The following is a 19,722-nucleotide window of genomic DNA, read 5'->3' on the forward strand; positions in this document are numbered from 1 at the left end:
AGAGTGGGAACAAACACATCTTTAATCTGAGGCTCAAGAGAATTAATTCCTTTTGACTTCTTGTTGAGGTAAGGGAAAATTCAGCGAGCTATAAGGACTAGAAAGGTCAAATAGTAGGGATCCCAAACAATGCCAGCACAAATATACAGGGGTAATGAGGAAACTCTGCTAATGACTTTGAGTAATTAGATTAAGTGTGTTTGCACTCAGTCTCTGGTTTCCCTTTAGTTATGGTGTGCACAGAAACAGGGATTGGCAATGCCTTCAATGGGAGCTGCAGAGGGAGGGTTGGTGTCATTTGGGGGAAAAAGTGCTGAATCTCACAATACTTCTCACAAGAAGTGGCACATGGTTTATCAAAGACAAAACCTGAGTGATATTCTTACTGAGCGAGGTTGTGGAAATACGAGCTATTGAAGTAAATTTTTAATTTAATTACCCCTTAATTTCTTTAATGCACTGATACAGTTTACTTGGCTATCTTTGTGCCTTGTTTATTTAAACATTGCTTACAGACTGGAATATAATACAATATTGCCATCTAGTGAAAGGAGAAAAAATGTCCAGCCAAAATGATCCTTTGATGCATAAAAATGTTAATATGGTACTTAAAAATGAACCCCTCAGAACACTGGGATTGTGCAACTTTGACAAAGCCATGCTGACAACTTGGAGTTTGATTTTGTTTGCTCAGGGTTTTATATTTTTACATTCAGTGAGATTCCTTGCTGCATTTCTCCACATTTTTTCACCCTTCTGTGCTTCCACATGAGTGCTTGTGTTGTGTTACCTGCTCCCATGTAGTTTCACTGTAATTCCATGAGAACACATCAATATCCACAAAGCTCCGAGTCAAAAGAAAACAGAAATGTCTTGCAGTGTCTTCACCAGGGTTTCTTTGGTTCATAGGGAATTTTCCTGTTTCACACAACTGTGGATCTGCCCACGGTAACCATGAACACCTGACCCACACAGAGTTTGCCTCCAGAACAGATCCAGGTTTGGGATTCCTCATGAGCTCCTCTTGGGTTTTCTGTCATGAAAAAGTCACTCAATCTTAGTGTGTTACCCAAAGCCTTCAGTGATAATCACAATTTTTTATTTCCACGTTCAGGAGCCTGCAAATGTCAGATGATGTTTCTACCACACTTGTTAAAATCCAAGGACCATTTCACTGAGAACAGAGGCGCTCTGAGCAAGGGAATTGCCAGGTGACGAGGCTGAGCCTTGCAGTGCCACCCTGACTTTGTGCTCATGTGCTGCCACCCAGCCACACCGGGCAGGTCGCCTTCCCTGTTTGGGGAGCAACCATGACCTTGCATGATAATTTATTTTTTTTAGTCTAGTAACAAAATATTTAAAGGCAATATATGTATCTCCCAGTAATTTACTACAAAAGGGAAAAGAGAGAAAAAACACATCTTTAATCTGAGGCTTATTTCTCAAACAAAAAGACTGCATCATATGATGAATCTTTTGAAACATTCTTTCCTTCTTCAGATTATTTTCCTTTTTTTGCCAGAGGTACTCATATTTTGAGTCTAGATTTTATAAAAGTTTTCAAAATTATCTATAATAAAGATGATAAATTGCATATACCTTTCATGTAATAACCATCACTTTTCCAAAGCACTGAAATTTTTCTGAAATTACGGCTTTACATTAAGAAGTGAAGATGTCATTTCTTGAATTACACTGCATATGTTGGCAATGTTTTTTAATGTGAATTTAAAAATAAAACAATTTGTTTAGAGAAAATGTTTTTTGAAAAAGCTCAAACAATTTTTGTCAGATGCTGACCTCAATTGCAAAAGACATTTTCAATTAAGGAAAACGTTTATATAGTTAGCAAGCTGTCATTCAATAAAACTCATTTTTTTAATTAAACAGATGGTGATAACAAAGAAATTAATGAACACATACTTGCTTGCCTGCTATCCTCATTTGCATTTCTAAATTATTCAGGTTATGCAGCAATTAAGCTTTAATTGCTTTTAGACAAATGAATATCTCAGAATGAATGACAAATTATGACGAAATTGTCCAAGAAGCATGGTGTATTCTCATGCACATGCTATTTTATTTTTGTGGAAATTTTAGAAGCCTGAATGTTGTTCTGGAACGTTGCAATGCAGAATTCCTGGGCTGGCTTTTTGCTCTTTATGCCCCTGGCCTGGGCAGGTGAGAGCAAAGTAAGATGTAAAATTGAAATCTTTGAGAATTGGCTTTGAAAGCTGCAGTGGGATGGTTTGGGTGGGGGTTTAGGGTCTCCAGTGCTCTGCTCAGGTAGGGAGGGGTGAGGAAATGGCATCAGGGGATCATCACAGCTCTTCCAGTTGTGTTTGTGCTGTTGGTTTATTGCTAATGCTTGAGAAAGGATGTCCACTTTACCAAGCTGGTTTAGAGGGGCAGCGCACTAAAGGCTGGGTTTGAGTCAGGGAGCTGGTACAGGGTGAGGGTTAGTCTGGGCCCAAAGAAATCACACATAATTACAACACCCTGGTTTGCTTCTTTTTTGTCATTTGTGACTTCCTGCCTTCTCCTTGGAGCAGCTCCATGACCATACACACAAATCCTGTGGCACCATTGCAGGGCTCTCTTTGCCACACTTTTATTGATGAAAGCAGCCGAACATCCAGCTCAGCCCCAGTGGGTTGAGCTCACTGCACAACAGGGAAACAGAGGATTTTGAGGCTTTTTTGTGCCCTAAATATAGCAGATGATGGTTTTGTGCCTTAAGGCTTCAGGTTGGATAGTTCATCTGGGGCTTGGGACTGGAGGGTGTTTAAGGTCCCTTCCAACCCAAAGCATTCCATGGCTCTGTGTAACTGGCGCAAGACAGACGTGGGAATGGATTTACATCCAAAAAATAAACTAAATATGCTATGATTGTTATAAGTCCTATTCTTTACTAAAAGGAGGGGACTTGACAGCATTGAGCACAGTAAATATTTCAATTACTTTATTTCCCATTTTAGTCACACTTTTAAACAGTCCATATTCCAACCTTAAAGCCAAACTGGAGAAGTGTCTCGATACATTTAGTACAGACTGTAATCAGAATTTTACTTTAGATCATCTTCAACCAGCCTCTAAGCGTTTAAATGGGGCAATCATCTAGGGAAGCTATTCACTCCATATTTTCATTGTATTTAGTGAAGAAAAGCACGAGCTGAGCTAGCCAATGCAGTTTAAATAAAATGGACACTACCTGATAGCTGCTCCTGCTGATGACAGGACCATAAAGCTGAGTGAATCAACACTGGGTTTTCTGTTGGAAGGAATAAATCTCATTTGAAATCACATCAACAGGACAGCTGCCTAAATATCTAGAAATAATCAAGTATTGGTTTAGGCCTATGATTCTGATGGAGAGTGATAGCTGCCAGAGGGGCAACAGCTTAGAAAATGTGATAACCTGAATAAATTGGGAACTATCATCTGGACAGCAAAGCAGTGTAAAAGGACTTGCAGCTTGTCACTTAAAAAGAATTGCATTGACACAGCAAATTATTAATTTATTCTCTGTACATCATTTTTAGAATAGGAATCGACCTCTTTAATCAGAGCAGATGATGAAAAATAGAGGGAAAAAATTAAGTACTCAACATGCCATGGAGGTGTCTTCCTGTTTAGTTTAGTAGTGTCTGAATCAAAAGTTAGGCTTCTGTCATAACATGTATGTCAATAACATTGAGTGTAAATTCTTGTTGTTCAAATTCACAATGTTAGATGTATCAGGAAAGTCTAGACTCAGATTTAGAGGATTAATGGTGACACTTTTTTGGCTAATTGTCATTCAGATCACAGAGAATAGAAGAATGAGAAAATATTTTAACTGTTGCCTTGTTATCCTCTTATTATCCTTATTTTAAAAGATTTTTGAAATATAAAAAAACCTGACCTTGCTATCAATACCAATGAGGCATTATGTATAGCATGCCAATATAGATGTGTTCTGATTTTTCATATTGAATATGAATTCTGAACTTATTGGAGATCTTATTGCAGGCATTTCTCCTCTGAGTCGATACTCCTTGCCTAACTTTGAATATCACATTATTCTTCTTTCCTTTAAGATCCTGAAGTAGCAAACATGAACTAATTTCATTAAGCTAAAAATACCTAATGATTGATTTCAATAACTGCAACATTATTATTTTTTACCATCCATTTTCAAATTTTTTTATACATGCCCTGTGCAGGGCATCCATCCATCCTGCAGATATCCTCATCCAAAATGATGTACAATATTATTACCTCATCAGAAAAGGAGAAAAAAGTTCTTCTTGATAACCCCTCGTGTCTTTTAATGGTTTTATGTGACAGATGATAGGGGGTGTGCAGGGTTGGTGAATACACAAAGTATTTGTCTAAAATTTATTTCTGTTGGCACAGTCCCCACAAGGCATTAGTGATATTCATGTTTTTGGAGCTTGAACATTTTGCAGCCATATATTTATTTAGGAGGTGTCTAGAGGAACAGGAAATATCCTTTTTGCGTTATATTAGCACTGCTCCTTAGCAGGACAAGCCTCAGGAGTGAGGCTGCGTTTCTGTGGCGTGTGACATTGCCCAGGTGCCTTTTTGTGACTCCAGCTGGAGGCTCAGCTGCTCAAACCCATTTGGGAGCATCAGTGGCGTCTCCTGCAAAAATCCTCCTCAGGATCTGCTCTAAGCCCCTGGGAATGCCCAAGGCTGGTTCTTGTGTCACACACTGAGCTTCAGGTCTGCTCTACATTAGTTTTTATTAGTTTTCATTTAGTTTTATTTAGTTTTCATCAGTTTCTTACAAAAAGCTCTTGAAGGTCTTTCCCACCTGTGTTCTGCATCCAGCTTTGTCTGACAAAAGCATTAAGGAGCCTTGAAAATTAATTGCTCAATTTCCCTCCAACAAGAATTCCTGCATCCACTTTATGTATAAAACTTTAATGCAAGTGTTGTACAGTAACCACTGCTCTATTTCTGGTATGAATTTCCATTGCTTCTTAATAACATGGGTTTTTAATACCATTTATTAAATTACCAATGCTTAAAATGGAGCACTGGGAACACATCTCAGAGTAGCAAACATCTGCAGCTGCTTTTCAGAATGTGAAATCAAAGATGCAAATGCCAAATTATGGCAATTCTTAATATCTCTTTATTGCACAGAGTTTTTATCTCTTGATATTGACAACTAAAGTAGCTTCATGTCTAGAGTTCCCTTGAAAAATATTTCTAAAGTTAAGAAATTCCAGTAATTTTTTCCCAGATATTTTAGTCTTTGAAAGCAATTAAGCTAGTCTATATGCTTAATGTGAAATACAAATTTAATGTTTGTATAAAGTTAAGCACTTCTTTTCAAGTAGATATTAAAATTATGGTATTAGTGATCAAGAGCATAGCAGAATTAGCAATAGATGAAATGCAAAACAAGTTGTTAGATTTTAGTTTTCCACTGGTTTGAGTAAAGCAACCATATAAATCTTACAAAAAAGATAAATGACTGACCTGGATAAATAAAGGAAAAAAGTTGTCTGAGTCATAATGAATACCTCCCCATCAGCCATTCATTATTGCTCAAACACATGTTGCCTTTAACACGAGTGCATGATCTTGAATATTATTAAGGTTTAAAGAAATTTAAATGTGACAAGCTCAAGATTAAACATGGCACAGAAATGAGTTTAAGCAGCTAATTAGGTTTTTTTGGTCCATCCTGTGTTTGACAGATATGTAAGAGCGGTAATACTAATTAGGGGCACCACAGCACCCAACAGATATCAATTTTATCCTGGAGCTGCAGTCTGTGCCACACATTGCACACAAACCACTTAACCCTGTCTGAGACATTTTGAAAACCGAAATAATTCTGTGTGTTACAGTTTTACAGCGAGCAATATCTGAAATAGATCTCTTCTTAAAAATCTAAAGATGAATTCATCACTTGTAGAAAAGAATTCCATCAGATGTACAATTGGTCTAACTACAAATCTAATTTTCAAGTGAGGTTGATTTTTCCACTGTATGTTCTTGATTTTGATTCCACAGTGCTGAAAATGAGCATTAAAATTAGTTGTCATTTACAGTGATTTAAAAACTAATTGGGGTAGAGACTGTGTTTTTAAAAGGTGATGAGGTATCATAAGGAATCTTATGTTAATATATAACTTATCTCATACAGTAATGAACATTCATTAATGCTTGGGTAGTCATTTAATCAAATATTTCTCAACTGGTATTTATAGCTAAAACCAGAAATTAATTCACTGGTTGATAATGGGAAAGAATGGGAAACATATAATAATTTTTCTTTTTAAACCATATTCTTATAGTTAGGATAACCCAAGTAAAAGTTTGTTAAGTCCGTCCCATTTTGAGTCAAACATTCTAAAACTTGCTTTATCCCTCTTACTATTGAAGTGTAAGTAAAGATAATGCAATATTGAATCAAATAAAATAAATATCAGTCCAGAAGCAGTGTCACAGCCTGTCCTGGGTCACAGACATCAAACTGGGATCCATCAGCAACTGTCAACAACACAGCATTCCAGCCTGGCACAGGGAGAAGTTACACTCAGTTTCTTTGGGTTTTGGTTGCTGAATTGCATCTTGAGCAGAGAAATCTGTTCTTTGGCAGAAGAGAGGGGGAGATGAATTCCAAACTTGTGCCTTATTATCCAATCAAGCTTCACTCTTAAAAGATTCTGCAGGGTAAAGCTTGAGCCATCATCACTGGAACAAAAGGATGGAGGCTGAAGCAATCACATTAACATCTATCAAATCCTTGGACAAAAATTGACTTTCTGACACAAAGCTGCACAGGTTAGTGAATGAGCAGGTGCCATGGAATGAGAGATTGATGCCTCAACAATAGCCTGAAGTCTGACTAATAATCCAGAACCAATTTGTCACAGATGCCAACTCTAAAGCATTGGTTAAGCCCTGAGCTAGGAGTCTGCATCCAGCACCTCACAGGGGTTTTATTTCAGCTGTATTGTTGTAAGCAGCTATTCCCAATGCTCCTTTAAACCTTCTGTTCCTGGTGCTTCCTCTTAGCCTGTAAGTGAATTTATTAAACTAACAGCAAGCTCTATTTTCTCCAGAATAGAAATAAGGGTACAAATTATGTACAAGCATTTCCAAATCCTCTATTAGAGTGAGCTTTGGAGAATGGTGCTTCAGAGTTTTCAGGTACCGGATCAGGATTCCTGTCTTAACTGTCTTTCATATTTCATGACATTAAAATCTCATCACACAAGGTTTTCATCTTTTCGTTCCAGACTGTGAAATAGGAAATAGTAGGGATGAGGAGAGATCCATCATTTCCTTCTGCCTCCTCCTCAGAGTGACTGGATGGAGGTCAGGTGAGGGGAAGCTTCTCTGCTTTCAGAGATGTAGTGATTTATTTATACCCTGTGCTGTACATACAGGCCTTGCACATCTTTCATTTCTGCTCCCTGTCTGTGTTCTTTCCCTTCTCAAATGAATTTAGCAATTTAGAAACTGTAATCATCTTTCTTCTTCTCTAAACCATGAATAAGATATTCCTTAGCAAAGCACTCGTTGCAGAGCGCTGCCTTGGTGCTCTGTACCACTTGTGATAAGAAATCAGGATACTAATTCTTGCACATGACTGTGGCCTTAATATATGGAGCTAATATAAAAGTAATCTTCAGCACATGCATAGGAATATTCAGTGAGATTCTCTCTCCCTAACACAATTTGTTCCTAGGAGACTGATTTAATAAAGCTAGAAAATCCATGTCTTCTAATGGTATTCTATTAATCTTCATTGGCAAGCTATTTTTCTATTAATAATGCAATTTTGAAATGTAATTTTATGTTAATGAATGACATTAGCGACTATTTTTGAGTTTAAAAAAAATACATCTGGAACCTCCAGCAGAGGATTCCAGACTTCTGTACTCTTTATCTAATCAGTAGATAATGACAATTAATAGCACTTGGAAGAGGAAAACAAAATAAAATAACCATAAAACTAGTTAATTGGTTTAAAAGCAATGATTCAAGACTTCTGTTACATCTCTGTGGCACAAAGATACATTAAAAAAAGAAAGAGGGGTTGTTTGTTACTGAAAATAGCCTTAGATCTGTTGTCTGGAGCCCTCACACTTTATATTGCTCAAAAAATGACTCGAAAATGCTTGAGTTGAGTGGCTGGGCAGCACTCCTGTGTCTGCCAGTGGGATCATTAAATTTGGCTGTGATTTGGTTCTGTACATGGAAATTCAGAGTATTGGCACTGAGCCATGGAATCCAGTTTATTGATTTTCTGATGTCTGTTTAACCCTGGCTTATGTGGCCTGTGCTCAGTCCTTTATATTTTAGTTTAATCTCCTATGATTCCCACAAAACACAGAACCTGAGCTCTCCCTCATGGGATCTGCAGCCCTGGCAATGCAGGGCTCCCTGTCTGAGGGAGCAGAATGGCGCCCTGCTCTTTGAAGTTTTTGCTTGCAGTGGGTGAGATTCGCCATGAATAATTCACTTGACAGATTTTTACCCCTTTAACTGTTCAATTATTGATCACAGAATGAAAATCCTCCAATGTACTAATTATTTTAAGTGATTTGTGAATTATTATGGATGTATTTTGCCCACAGATTGTGAGGATTGTTATGAATATTCAAAACTTTCAGTATGAGTTGCATAAATCATGTGGGATTTTAGAAGACTTGTACTGTAGCAGACAGTATGGCCTGAATTACACTTTGACAATTGACATAATTGTGTAGCTGCACAATATGACATTGCAGTCAATAAATTTAATTATTTTGCCTAAATTTCACTTTTTACAAGCATGGCGACTAATAACTCTCAGCTTCTATGGTGAGGTTTGGAAGTGAGAAAATACAGGGGAAAAAAAATACATATTTTGGACTTTTTCTGCATGGAAATGACTGTAATAAATTGAATGCAAGATGCTGTGAAAAGCAAGTCAATTTTATTATACAAAATCTTTGGGTGAGTTTACTTTACCCACTCCATGCTCTCCTTGTAGCAGGGTGTTTTGTACATAGGAGGAATTTAGCAAGGATAATTTGTCACTGCACAGGGGACAAGGGACACCAGCTGGCAGGTTCTGAGTTTCCATCCCCTCTTTGCTGGACATCTCATTTGTATCCCATTGGAATACAGCTGGGATGGGTGGCCCTTCCCTCTGGAGCTTGCTTGCTTCAGCTCTCACCCATCCTAAGCCAGGCTGTCACAGTTTTCCCTGCCTCAGACAGGGATTGAATGGTTCATCTTCCAACTGTTTTCCCCTTTCTGACATCCTCTTGCACCTCCATGCAGGATGGAGGCCCTGGCATGGAAACACCTCCAGGGTTATTTCTGAGTGGTGTTCTGGGAGCAGAACTTCATAACTGCTCCTGTATCTCCCAGTTCTGTGTTCTTCAGGGGAATTTCCCTCACAGCAGAGCTGATGTCTCTGTGCCAGATCTCTCCATGCAGGCTCCATTCACAGCAGTGCCTGCAGTATTTCCTTCCCTGACCTGGCCAGAATCTGTAAATATACATTTTTACAGGTGTCTCAGGCTGCTGTAACAGCTGCTTTGCTGTCAATGGTGTCTTCTTGGAGAGAGAGAAAAAAACCCTAAAAACAAACAATCTTAATGAGTCCCGGTATTTGAGAGGTGTGAATGTCTGAAAAACACAACACAAAATCTTTTTATCAAAGAAGAATGGGGAGTTAATGAATCTATCTTGTCAAATGATTTTTCTTTCAGATACAGCTGACATTTTCAACTGTTGTCTCCATTTACAATTTCAATATCTGAAATTCTTCCTTCCCAATCTCAGTGCTTAGTGTGAGCTGGGAATGTGTACCAAGAAGGTTTTTCAATACATGCGAGAGCATTAAATGTCACAGCTCAGTGGGAGGCTTCAGCTGAGAATCTTGCAGAGGATAAATTGCTGGAAGTGCCCTGCAGAGGAGTTCATCTCTCTGGTGACCAGGCTGCAAGGTTGGGATGCTGGGTTCTCTCTGAATTCCCAAAAGTTCATAGTTTAAGGTAGCCCTGGGGATGTGTCATTGACCTCTGAATTAAATCTCCTTTTCCTGGTTTTGTCCTTTTTTTGTAGACCTGCTGCAGTTCATTAGTTTCAGGATAAGTGGAAATCCCTCTCTGTATCTATCTGCATTCTCCAGTGTTGGAAGTGTTGGTTGCTTTGTTCTGGACAGGGATTCAGCCTTCTCCACAAACATTCCCACCATGAGTCCTCCCCAAGGCCTCAGTGCTTCACAAATTGCCCCAGAATGAGCCTCCATGGGCTCTTGGGGTTGGCTGACCTGAATCCCATCAGACACAAGGATGGCTTTTGGCAGCTTCTCTCAGCAAGCCAAGCCTGGAGCCCCCCAAACCCAGGCCAGGCAAACCCAGGCCAGGCAAACCCAGGCCAGGCCCCTTGTGCTGCTCTTGGACCTCATGTCCTGCTCCTTCACCCTCTGGCCTTTGCTCACCTTGCAGCTCAGTGTGAGTGTTTGCACGTCCTCTTCACTCCTTGCTTTGTTTCCCATCAAATATTTACAGCTTAAGAAAAGCAAATTTGCTGCAAACAAGCACACAGAAAACCAAAGCTGGTTAAAAAATCCAGCTAATCCCAGGCAGAGTGGGCCAGAACCTGGCAATCAGTTTGAGGCTCCAATGCCACTGACAGCTGATTTAAAATGTCCAAGTGCAAACACCATTTGAGCATTAATTTGGGTGCTTGCTGTAGCTCCCCAAACTACAGAGAATTTTGCACCCCTTTGGTTTCTTTATTTTCTTGACCTGTTCAATATCAAAAGACAGGTTTCATTTACACACAGAATAATTGTTTAGGATTCTAAAGGGCTGAACATGTTTTGAGATCTCTTGAGAGGGATGTGGTCCTAAATCTGATATACATAATTATGATGAAGTCAAAGAAATAATATTTTTTTTTCTGCCTAGAAAAACACTTTTTTTCCTGCCATTTTCTAACTTATCAGCTTGGCACAGTTAAGTTGTTCTGGTCATTTTTATCTAAGATTTGTGCTTATTTAATGCTAAGGAAATCCATTTTCTGACTAGCAACTAGAAGTAAATGTGTGTCATTTAATATCTCATTTAGCACTTGCATTTTACTTCTCTGCAAACATTTATGGCAATCAACTGTAAAAAAATTTGGTTTAAGAAATTGCTACAGTGAAGCAAAATAAGTTTTGTCTGCAAATAGTGATGTTGTCACCAACAGCCCACTGACAAATACTGACAATTTTTTCTTGCCCTGCTTGAACTTTGATTTGCTGAATAGATAAAGCACCCAAATGTATTGACAGGGAATATTTAAATAGTTCTTAAATAAAACCAGCTCTTTCCAGTGAAATCTTTGTAATTTCCTTACTTAATTAAAAAAAAAATATATTCTTCTTTTTAGCTTCTTACATGTTCCTTGGTGTATTATAAAATTTTGGTGTACTATAGAATTTTATTAGGGTTGTTATTATTATTATTACTACTATTAACTGTAAATTGAGATCTTTTCCTGTGTTTTTAACATACAGGGTCTATAGAGGCACTGATTGTTTTAAAAACAAAAAACCAAAATAAAAAGCACTCGCCCCTCAATGTTTTGCTGGTGATAAGGAGCATGCAAAGTATGAATTGCTTTTGACACGAAGTGACACGAGCACCTTTGATATAGAACTGGGGAGGGATGCAGTTTAACAAGTTTTGATTCCTGGTGCAGCTGGAAGACAATAAAGAGAAAGCATGAGAACAAATTAAACAGTATATAGGTCAATCATTCTATTAGCAGTCTTCAGGGAGCACACATCTCATTTACATAATTGTATTTCTGCTGCAACCAGACAGACTGCTGTGCTAATACGTGTTCTTGGTGAGTCTACAAAAACTCTGAGGATGGCCTTTCCTGCATTAAAGTATGGATAACCAGCATCACAGGAGCAAATGCATTATTAATTTTATCTAATCAGCATTTCAAGGTTAGCTTGACCCAATCTACAAAGGGCCCAGCAGCTCCACAGGTAGTGGTCTTTTGAATATTTTCCCCTAAAGCAAAGATTAAGTTCTTAAGTTTCTCACACTTATATGCAAATAAAGCAAATTTCCAACTTTTTGGTTGAAGTCTGGGAGAAGATGCTCTTTGTTGCTTCCTCTGATAAATGTAAGCATCCTGGCTGGCATTTACCTGTTTGTGGTGCTTTCAATTTCTCATAGAAGATGCTCCAAGAGAGATCATTGCAAGTTTGTTCAGTGATCAAATTTCAACCACATGGGTTTGCTCAGTGATCCTTTACGGCATGACCTGAGTGTGAATAATGGATTGTTTTGTATTTGATGTTCAGCTCCAGGTGTCTTTCCATGTCAAGGCTGAGCTTACACTCTGCAGTATTTGGCAAACTGATGATTTCATTTTTTTGAAAATTAAGAGTTGGGCAGATTTAATGTTGTGCATTGAGTATAAATCTCTTTTGGGTCCCTTTGTAAAGAGCTGAAAGGGAACCCGCTGTTCCTCCATGAGGAATCCCATCCAATGGCTAAACCGAGGACACAATATTGAAACTCCTTCTCTTGAAAATAGAAATAACCCTTCTATTTCTTTGAACAAGTTACCAAAAGCTGTTGCTATAAAAAATAAAAACAGCCCAAGCTACCCAAATAGTACAACTGGTGAATTTTATAATTGCATTTCCTCAATACAATTTTCCATGTGGAACAAAACTGGTGTGTTAGGCTACCAAACACATGAAATTCCTAATTACCAGCAAAATAGCCTGTGTCAAAAGAGCCTGGAGCAGAAGCACTGGACAAAAATGTTTATTTTTTAATGTATCGCTCTGAAAAAAATCTGCTGGTTATACAGCAGAATCTTTGTCTCAATATTTCATCATTGCAGATTTTAAACCAATTTGAGAAGTTTTTATTTTAAGGAGAAATGCTAATGTACAACGGGTTCTGGAAAAAACAAACAAACAGAAAACCCATGCCATCACCCTGTGCTCCAGGGTTTACTTAAATATTATTATTGGTGAGAAATTTGGAGTTCTTCCTCTTTTTAACTGCAACTTCTGGTAAATATAATAAATTATTTCCAAATAAGGGCTAGCAGAACTCATGACAAGTGGCATCTCTGTCAATTTATTAAAATAAAATCTCTGTGCACTGGAATAAACAGGGTAGAATATTAAAATATTGTGCCAGGAGTGTATGCTTAATTAAAGTTACATTAGCTAGGTGATTCTTTATAATTTAATAGTATGATTTTTCTTTTTTAAGTAGATATCAATTTTGCACTTGTAGGAAGGACAGACTTTCAGCAGATTCCTGTATTTCCAATCTGGCTCATTTTAACAGCTGAATGAGTTGGAGTCTTTATTGGGTTTTTCATTATTATTCACTCATTATTAGTGTGTAATGAGAAAATTGGTCTAAAACAAATCTTTGCTGTTTGTTGTATTATGTAACAGGAAACCAAATGTCAGTGAATTGGAATTCAGAGGGATTGAAGCCTTTGTGGCTGATGAGTAACACTAAACATCTGGATTTGCAAGTAGGTTTTATTTGTTGGAAAGCAAAAATAAATCTTGCACAGATGATCATCAGCATCCTGAGCACTTTGCAGAATGAAGGATTGTTGCAGGGATCTGTCCTCTGAGAAATAATGAGTCAGTCTGAAGCCAACAGAAATAGGAAAGCTGGGTTGAGTCATGATGCTTTAAAAGGCAGAATTTTCCTTAGATTAACAATAACTGACTTTAAATACACATTACTTGCTTCTCACGTTGGGAAGGTTATTGTTAATAAAAATAGACTGCAGAGATAACAAGCACTGATTATGATTTATCTCTGCACCTAATCAAATTCTAAAGGAAGTCTGGTGTAATTTGTGTGGTATCATCTTAGGAAGATTACTTTTGGACTGCTTTTCCTGATGAAGTGATGTTAAATATTGTAACTGATTGTATGAATTGGTTTGCATACAGTCTTTCCTCTAAAAGAACGTTTAATCAAAAAAGAAGTTGATTGTATATAATTTTCTTAATGTATGCATAACTATATTTTAAAGGAGTGTTTTCTGAAGTGACATTTCTTTTGGAAAAGGCATCACACTGATTTTTCTAAAATCTGTGGCTGTTTTAGAGAATGTGAAATGTGTAGTGCATCTGACAGGCTGGAGGCAGAAAATATTTTATTCTTTTCTTGACCAACAAATTGTGGCGAACCTGCAGATATCACTTGTGTCTTTCTGTACCCAGGCAAGAAGGAATTGCAGCTTTCTCACTGGGAAAATGAGATCACTGAAAAAATGGTGACAGGAATTTAAATGGAGACAAGCTTTTGGGATTTTTTTTTTTTATTTTTTTTTTGAGTATAGAACTCTAAACACGTAAATTCAAACATATTTTTCAGTTAGTTCTGGGGATGACTTAGCACTGTCAGTTTATCCCTTGCCAGTGAGAAATTCAGCAATATGGCTTTTGCCAATGTGCCTTTGGACTTGTTGCCACTGCAGACTTGGCAGTGTTTGGGATTCCTGTGCTCAGCCTGGGGCACTCAGCTCAGGGACGTGGCACAGCATGGCAGAACACAACATTTCACTTTTCACACACAGATGGGGGATTTGCAGTCAAGACACCATTACAACATCCATACATATTCATATAGATACATGCCAATACTACTTTTAGTGAATGTGGATACCTTGGATTCCAATTAATACCTTTTTCCCTAAGATATATTAATAAAATAGGGAAATTATTACAAATAAAAATGAATAATAATTAATTTACATCAAATTTTATATATCTCAAAAAATATTTGCAGTAAAAAATTTAATTACTGTTTTTCCTGCTCACACGCTTAAAATCAGAGCATTTACTTCAGTTCTAGAACTATAAAACATTTATTTTACTGTGCAGTTGTGGTGAGCAAGGACAGTGTAAAATTAAATGCAACACCATTTACAAAGCTTTTCCTTAGGCATCTAATGAAAGTTCAGTGACAAGACCAAAAGATACATGATATATGTCAAAGAAATGAAGTGTTTGATGTGAATGAAATACAGATATGAAAGTTGTAGCCCAGCTTCTGTAAGTCTGCATCTCTGAGATCCACGCTGAGACATTTGTGAGGAAACATATGAACTGAGAATTCCCTGTGAATTTATGCAAAGTGGGAAATGTCACATATGGAGCTCTTGGGATGGGATGCAGGTTATGATAATCACTGCAGTTGTATCAAAGAGAAATTGGGAATTTGGAATGCTCTGAAAACTTCTATAAAAGAGGGACCAGGGTCCTTCCTTGGCCAAGTGCAATCTTGTCATCATTTCTGGAAGTGGGTCTCTGTTTTTCCCCCGTAGTGGTAGTTCTCAATCTTTACTGTATTTTCCAAACTATTAAAAGTGTTTGTGGCAATGGGACAGCTCTTTTCCTTTTTAGTGATGATTTCTGCTTTTGAAAGATGTAAGAGTGTTGCAGTGCAATGTAGATTGAGATTTACTGAAGGTCAGAGCTGTTGTTTTGTGGTTTTCATCCCTGGTAATAACCCTAGTCAGTGCTGTGACAACATTTGATGTGTTAGGAAAATTGCTTACTGCAGAGAAATGCTTTTCCTAGCATGTTGATGTTTTCCAAGAGCAGCCTGAAGCTGCCATTCCTGGTTTCCTTCTCCCCAGCATGTTAAGAAATACTGTGGGAATTTGCACTGTTCCTGGGATTCACCTTCAATGTGATTTTTACAGTTGAGATGGAAAGAAGGACAAGTCTGTTCCCTTTCTGCCATTTTCATGGAGTGTAGTGTTTCATTAAGCATTACAAGCAGACTTGCTCCTTTCTTGTTTTGAACATTTTGAGTCCTTTACAATGTTTTGGTTTTCCCGTGAGTAAGTTTTCTCCTGAATGGATTCAGAGAAGAGCCCCTGAGGAGACCTTGTACCATCCTCATCTTGCTGTTCAGCAGGAACTGCCTTCTTATGAAAATGCAAATAGGATTAAAGCAGAGTGCTCCAAGAAAAACATCAGCCTCCTCACTCAATTTAAATTATTTTGTCCTAATCCTCAGCTGAATGTGTACAGATGTAGGAACAAGCTCTCTCCCTGCCTCAAAACCCATTTGGTGACAAATCACCTAAAACACAACACAAACTGCCAGGCATATGGAGGAGAGAGCAGACTGGGAAAACCTCCTGAATATTCTCCTCTTTCCTCCTGAGAGCAGTCAGGATGCAGTGAGGATGAGGAGGGGAAGTGGAGGAAGAGCTTTGTGAAGTACAAATGCTGGCTGAGAACACGTGGCTGTAAACATCAATAACTGCAGCTGGACTGACAGCATGGTCTGGGTGCAAATAGAAGGGCAAAAACCTCCCTGAAGTTATGGGAAGCTGAATTAAGAAAGGGATCCTGCAGTTCTTTTAAGGATGAACTTGGTAAATATGAATTTTTTTACCTGTAGAATTTCCTAAAGGTGCTTCCACTCTTACAGATTCAGGAAGAATATATTGAACAAGAAAAGGGTAAAAATGCTTTATTGTTTTAATCAAATTGTGCAATTTATTAGCTAATTTTTATTATAAAGAAGATAAAGAGGAAATGAAAAATTATGAAGGTTACAAATCCAATCCTAATGACCCTCTCCCATTGATGTTTCTGTCTCTGATTGTTGATCAAGATACTGTCATGTTTTAATTAGAAGAACAGTGGGTAATATTTCAGTGTAAGGATTGATTAAACACCAGAATTGCCATCTTAGACTCAGTCTTTCAAAAGATTTCTTTTTTTCCCTAATTTTAGGATTACTTTTGTAGTGCAACAGCTTCAAAATAACTTTAAAAAAAGAGTTATTCAGTCTGAGGTAGTACCATTTTTCTCACATCTATATATGATTAAACAGAGATCACAGAAACTGTGGAAGATTATAAAATGTATTGTCAGCTTTTATTTTTTAATGTTAAAGGGTTTCTCAGTTTTTCTGGTGCCTTCATTAAACATTATTTGATCTTCAGTGGCTTCCCTTGATTTTGGGGTTAATTATGTCTTTTGATATAAATATCTGTTAGAAATAGATAAGATTCACAGGATGGCCATGAAAATGGGAAGTAAATTCTTCTAGGAGAAATCAGGGAAATACTATAAAGAGGCAAGCAAAAGAAACTTAAAATAATTTCTGTACATTCTAAATATTAGGAAAGGGATCATTAAAGTAACTAAAAATCAAAATTAAATTTTCAAGAACTTATCTAAAAGCTCTGCACAGCTTTTAGAAATCAGAAGGGATGGTACATGCACTTAAGGGCATCAGAACACCTGTAAAGTTGATTCATTCAGTATCTAACGAGTTTCTTTCTCCATGACTGATACAGAACACATTATTTGAAGTCACTTCATTAATTTTAAGTAGTCCATGTCTGAAAATATTCCAGCCTTGAACACAGGACTTTTGAGAGTTAAAACCAACTGCTGCAGAAAGTTATTATCTCCCAGATAAAATAGCAGATGCTGGCTCACAAGATTTTCAGCCTGGATGTGTTCTGAGGAGGTTTGGTTTTCTCCCAAGGATCTGGATATTGTAATTTTCACAGAGGAGAAAACTTTTATACCAGTGGGAAAGAATAAACTGTCTGGTCATGTTCTTGGGCTGCTAGATGATGCTGTAAAGAAAATAAATCAGAGTATGGAGCTAAGGGTGGGTGGTCAGGGGGAATAGTCTGGCAGCTAAAATGGGAGTTTTGGGACAGGGATATCTCAGGTATTAAAAGAAAGTGATGGCAAACAACCATGGCTGTGCTGTCATAAACAGGATTATCTGAAGGCCACCTTCTCCACAGGATTCCTGCATGCCTTTCCAAATATTAAGAAAAAAGGTGAAGCAAGGGATAAATATTTAATGTGATTTTAAAGAGAATGCTACAAAGCTCTCCCTGCTGCCATCCCAAGCTGTAGGACTGATGGGATAACACAGGCACCATGGCAAGTGACAATACTGCAATTACTTGTACTTAGCAGCAAAAATGAAGATCTGACCCTTGCTGTGGTGCCACCTGAACCAGCAAATATTTACTGTGCTTTGGACAGGCAGCAAGCAGAAACACATTGCAAGTTTTAATATGTTATGGATCATTAAGTTGATTGTGTCAATTTGTTAAAGGGCCAAGTAATGATTTTACAGGTAATTAGACTTTAACAGGCAGAAACAAATTTATGTCCTGCTTGTTTTTATGATGTATGCAATGATAGATATACCATCATCCAAGCTTTTGTTTTTAGGTACACAACACTTCTTAATGTCCTAAAGCAAATGAAATATTTCATGTCAGGGACTGATCAGTGACTGTATAAAACACATTAGCAGCTTTTCTTCTTTTAGCTCCTTTTAATCGAAGCTCATTGCTCATGTCAGGAAGATGGAATGTCTCAGGTTATTCCTGCTGCATGGAGAAATGGCAGTGAACCTCTGAGGTCAGGGGAGAAGACAGCAGTGCCAGGTTATTACAATTGTTTTTCTGTGGCTGCCCTGGCACATTTTGTTTGGTTTATTTCTCACTGTGAATAAGGACAAACACACCTCAGGACTGAGCTGGAAAAGGAGTTTGTGTTTAGCTGAGTTTGCAGAGCAGTTTGTCTGATTGCTGTTTGTGTACCAGGACCACAGCAAAGCACTGGGGTGTTTTTAAATAAACATTTCTATTGGTGAGAACAGAGGTTTTCTGCTGCTCTCTCGCAGTTCCACACCCCAAGTGATGATTGCAGCTCGGAGCTCTGCAAGCCAAACCAGGAGGAACCATTAACCTGCAGAAAGCACTGCATAAATCTGGGTTTGGACGTTCCTTTGCAGGTAATCCCGGACTCAGAAACAGCAGCTCACAAAAAAATGCAGCCTAGAAATTGGCCAGCTCTTACTCTTGTGCAGCAGTTCAGATTGGAGGTTAATTAAAGATGGGCCCAAAAGTTGCTTTTTCTTGTTATTCTTCCTGCAGGAAAACAACATGAGGGGAGTGTAGATGGTCCATACGTTTTTTATCCCTTGGAGAAAATCAGGTTTTTTTGCTGTTTGTCTTTTAATAGCATCAAGTTTGCTGCCAATCAGCTCTATTGTTGGGTGCATTGATTACCAGTGAGATGTGGAGCTGCAGGATGCTGCCTGTTGTCTGACACTTCAGAAATGAGATGTTTGCTGCACTGAATTCTTAGATGTAATTGCAGTGTTGCTATTCATGATGGTACAGTTAAAATTATGTCACATCACTGGAACAACAATTTTGAGTGGTGAGTGATGATTTATCTTTGGCAAAAACTAAGTGAAATTATCATCTTGGTGCCATCCCTTGACAGCTACACCCATTCTTTTCCCTTTATGAATTCAGAGCTTGAGCCTGGAAATAATACAATCCAGGAGTTGATCTGAAAAAGGAAAAATAAATAAATAAACCAGAACTTTTCTGTCTCAGCCCTGAAATTATCTGCACCTTTAGGATGCTTTTGTTCTCATCCTGGTACAGGGCCCTGGTTTAGTTGGGCTCTGTCATTCAGCTGGAATTGAATGGTAAAGCAGACCTTGGCCTTTCTTGGTGTAGTTTTGGAAAAACCTCATTATTGTCCAACACAGACATAACACTGCTCATTTTATGGTAAAATTGTTTTTATTGCATTTTAAATAAATCAGCGAAAAATAAATGCAATGTAGGGTAATGTCAGGTTTTGTGTATCCAGTTACAAACCAGAGTGAGCTGAGC

Source organism: Ammospiza nelsoni, chromosome 15 (assembly GCF_027579445.1).
Source record: "Ammospiza nelsoni isolate bAmmNel1 chromosome 15, bAmmNel1.pri, whole genome shotgun sequence".
NCBI classification, from domain to species: Eukaryota; Metazoa; Chordata; class Aves; order Passeriformes; family Passerellidae; genus Ammospiza; species Ammospiza nelsoni.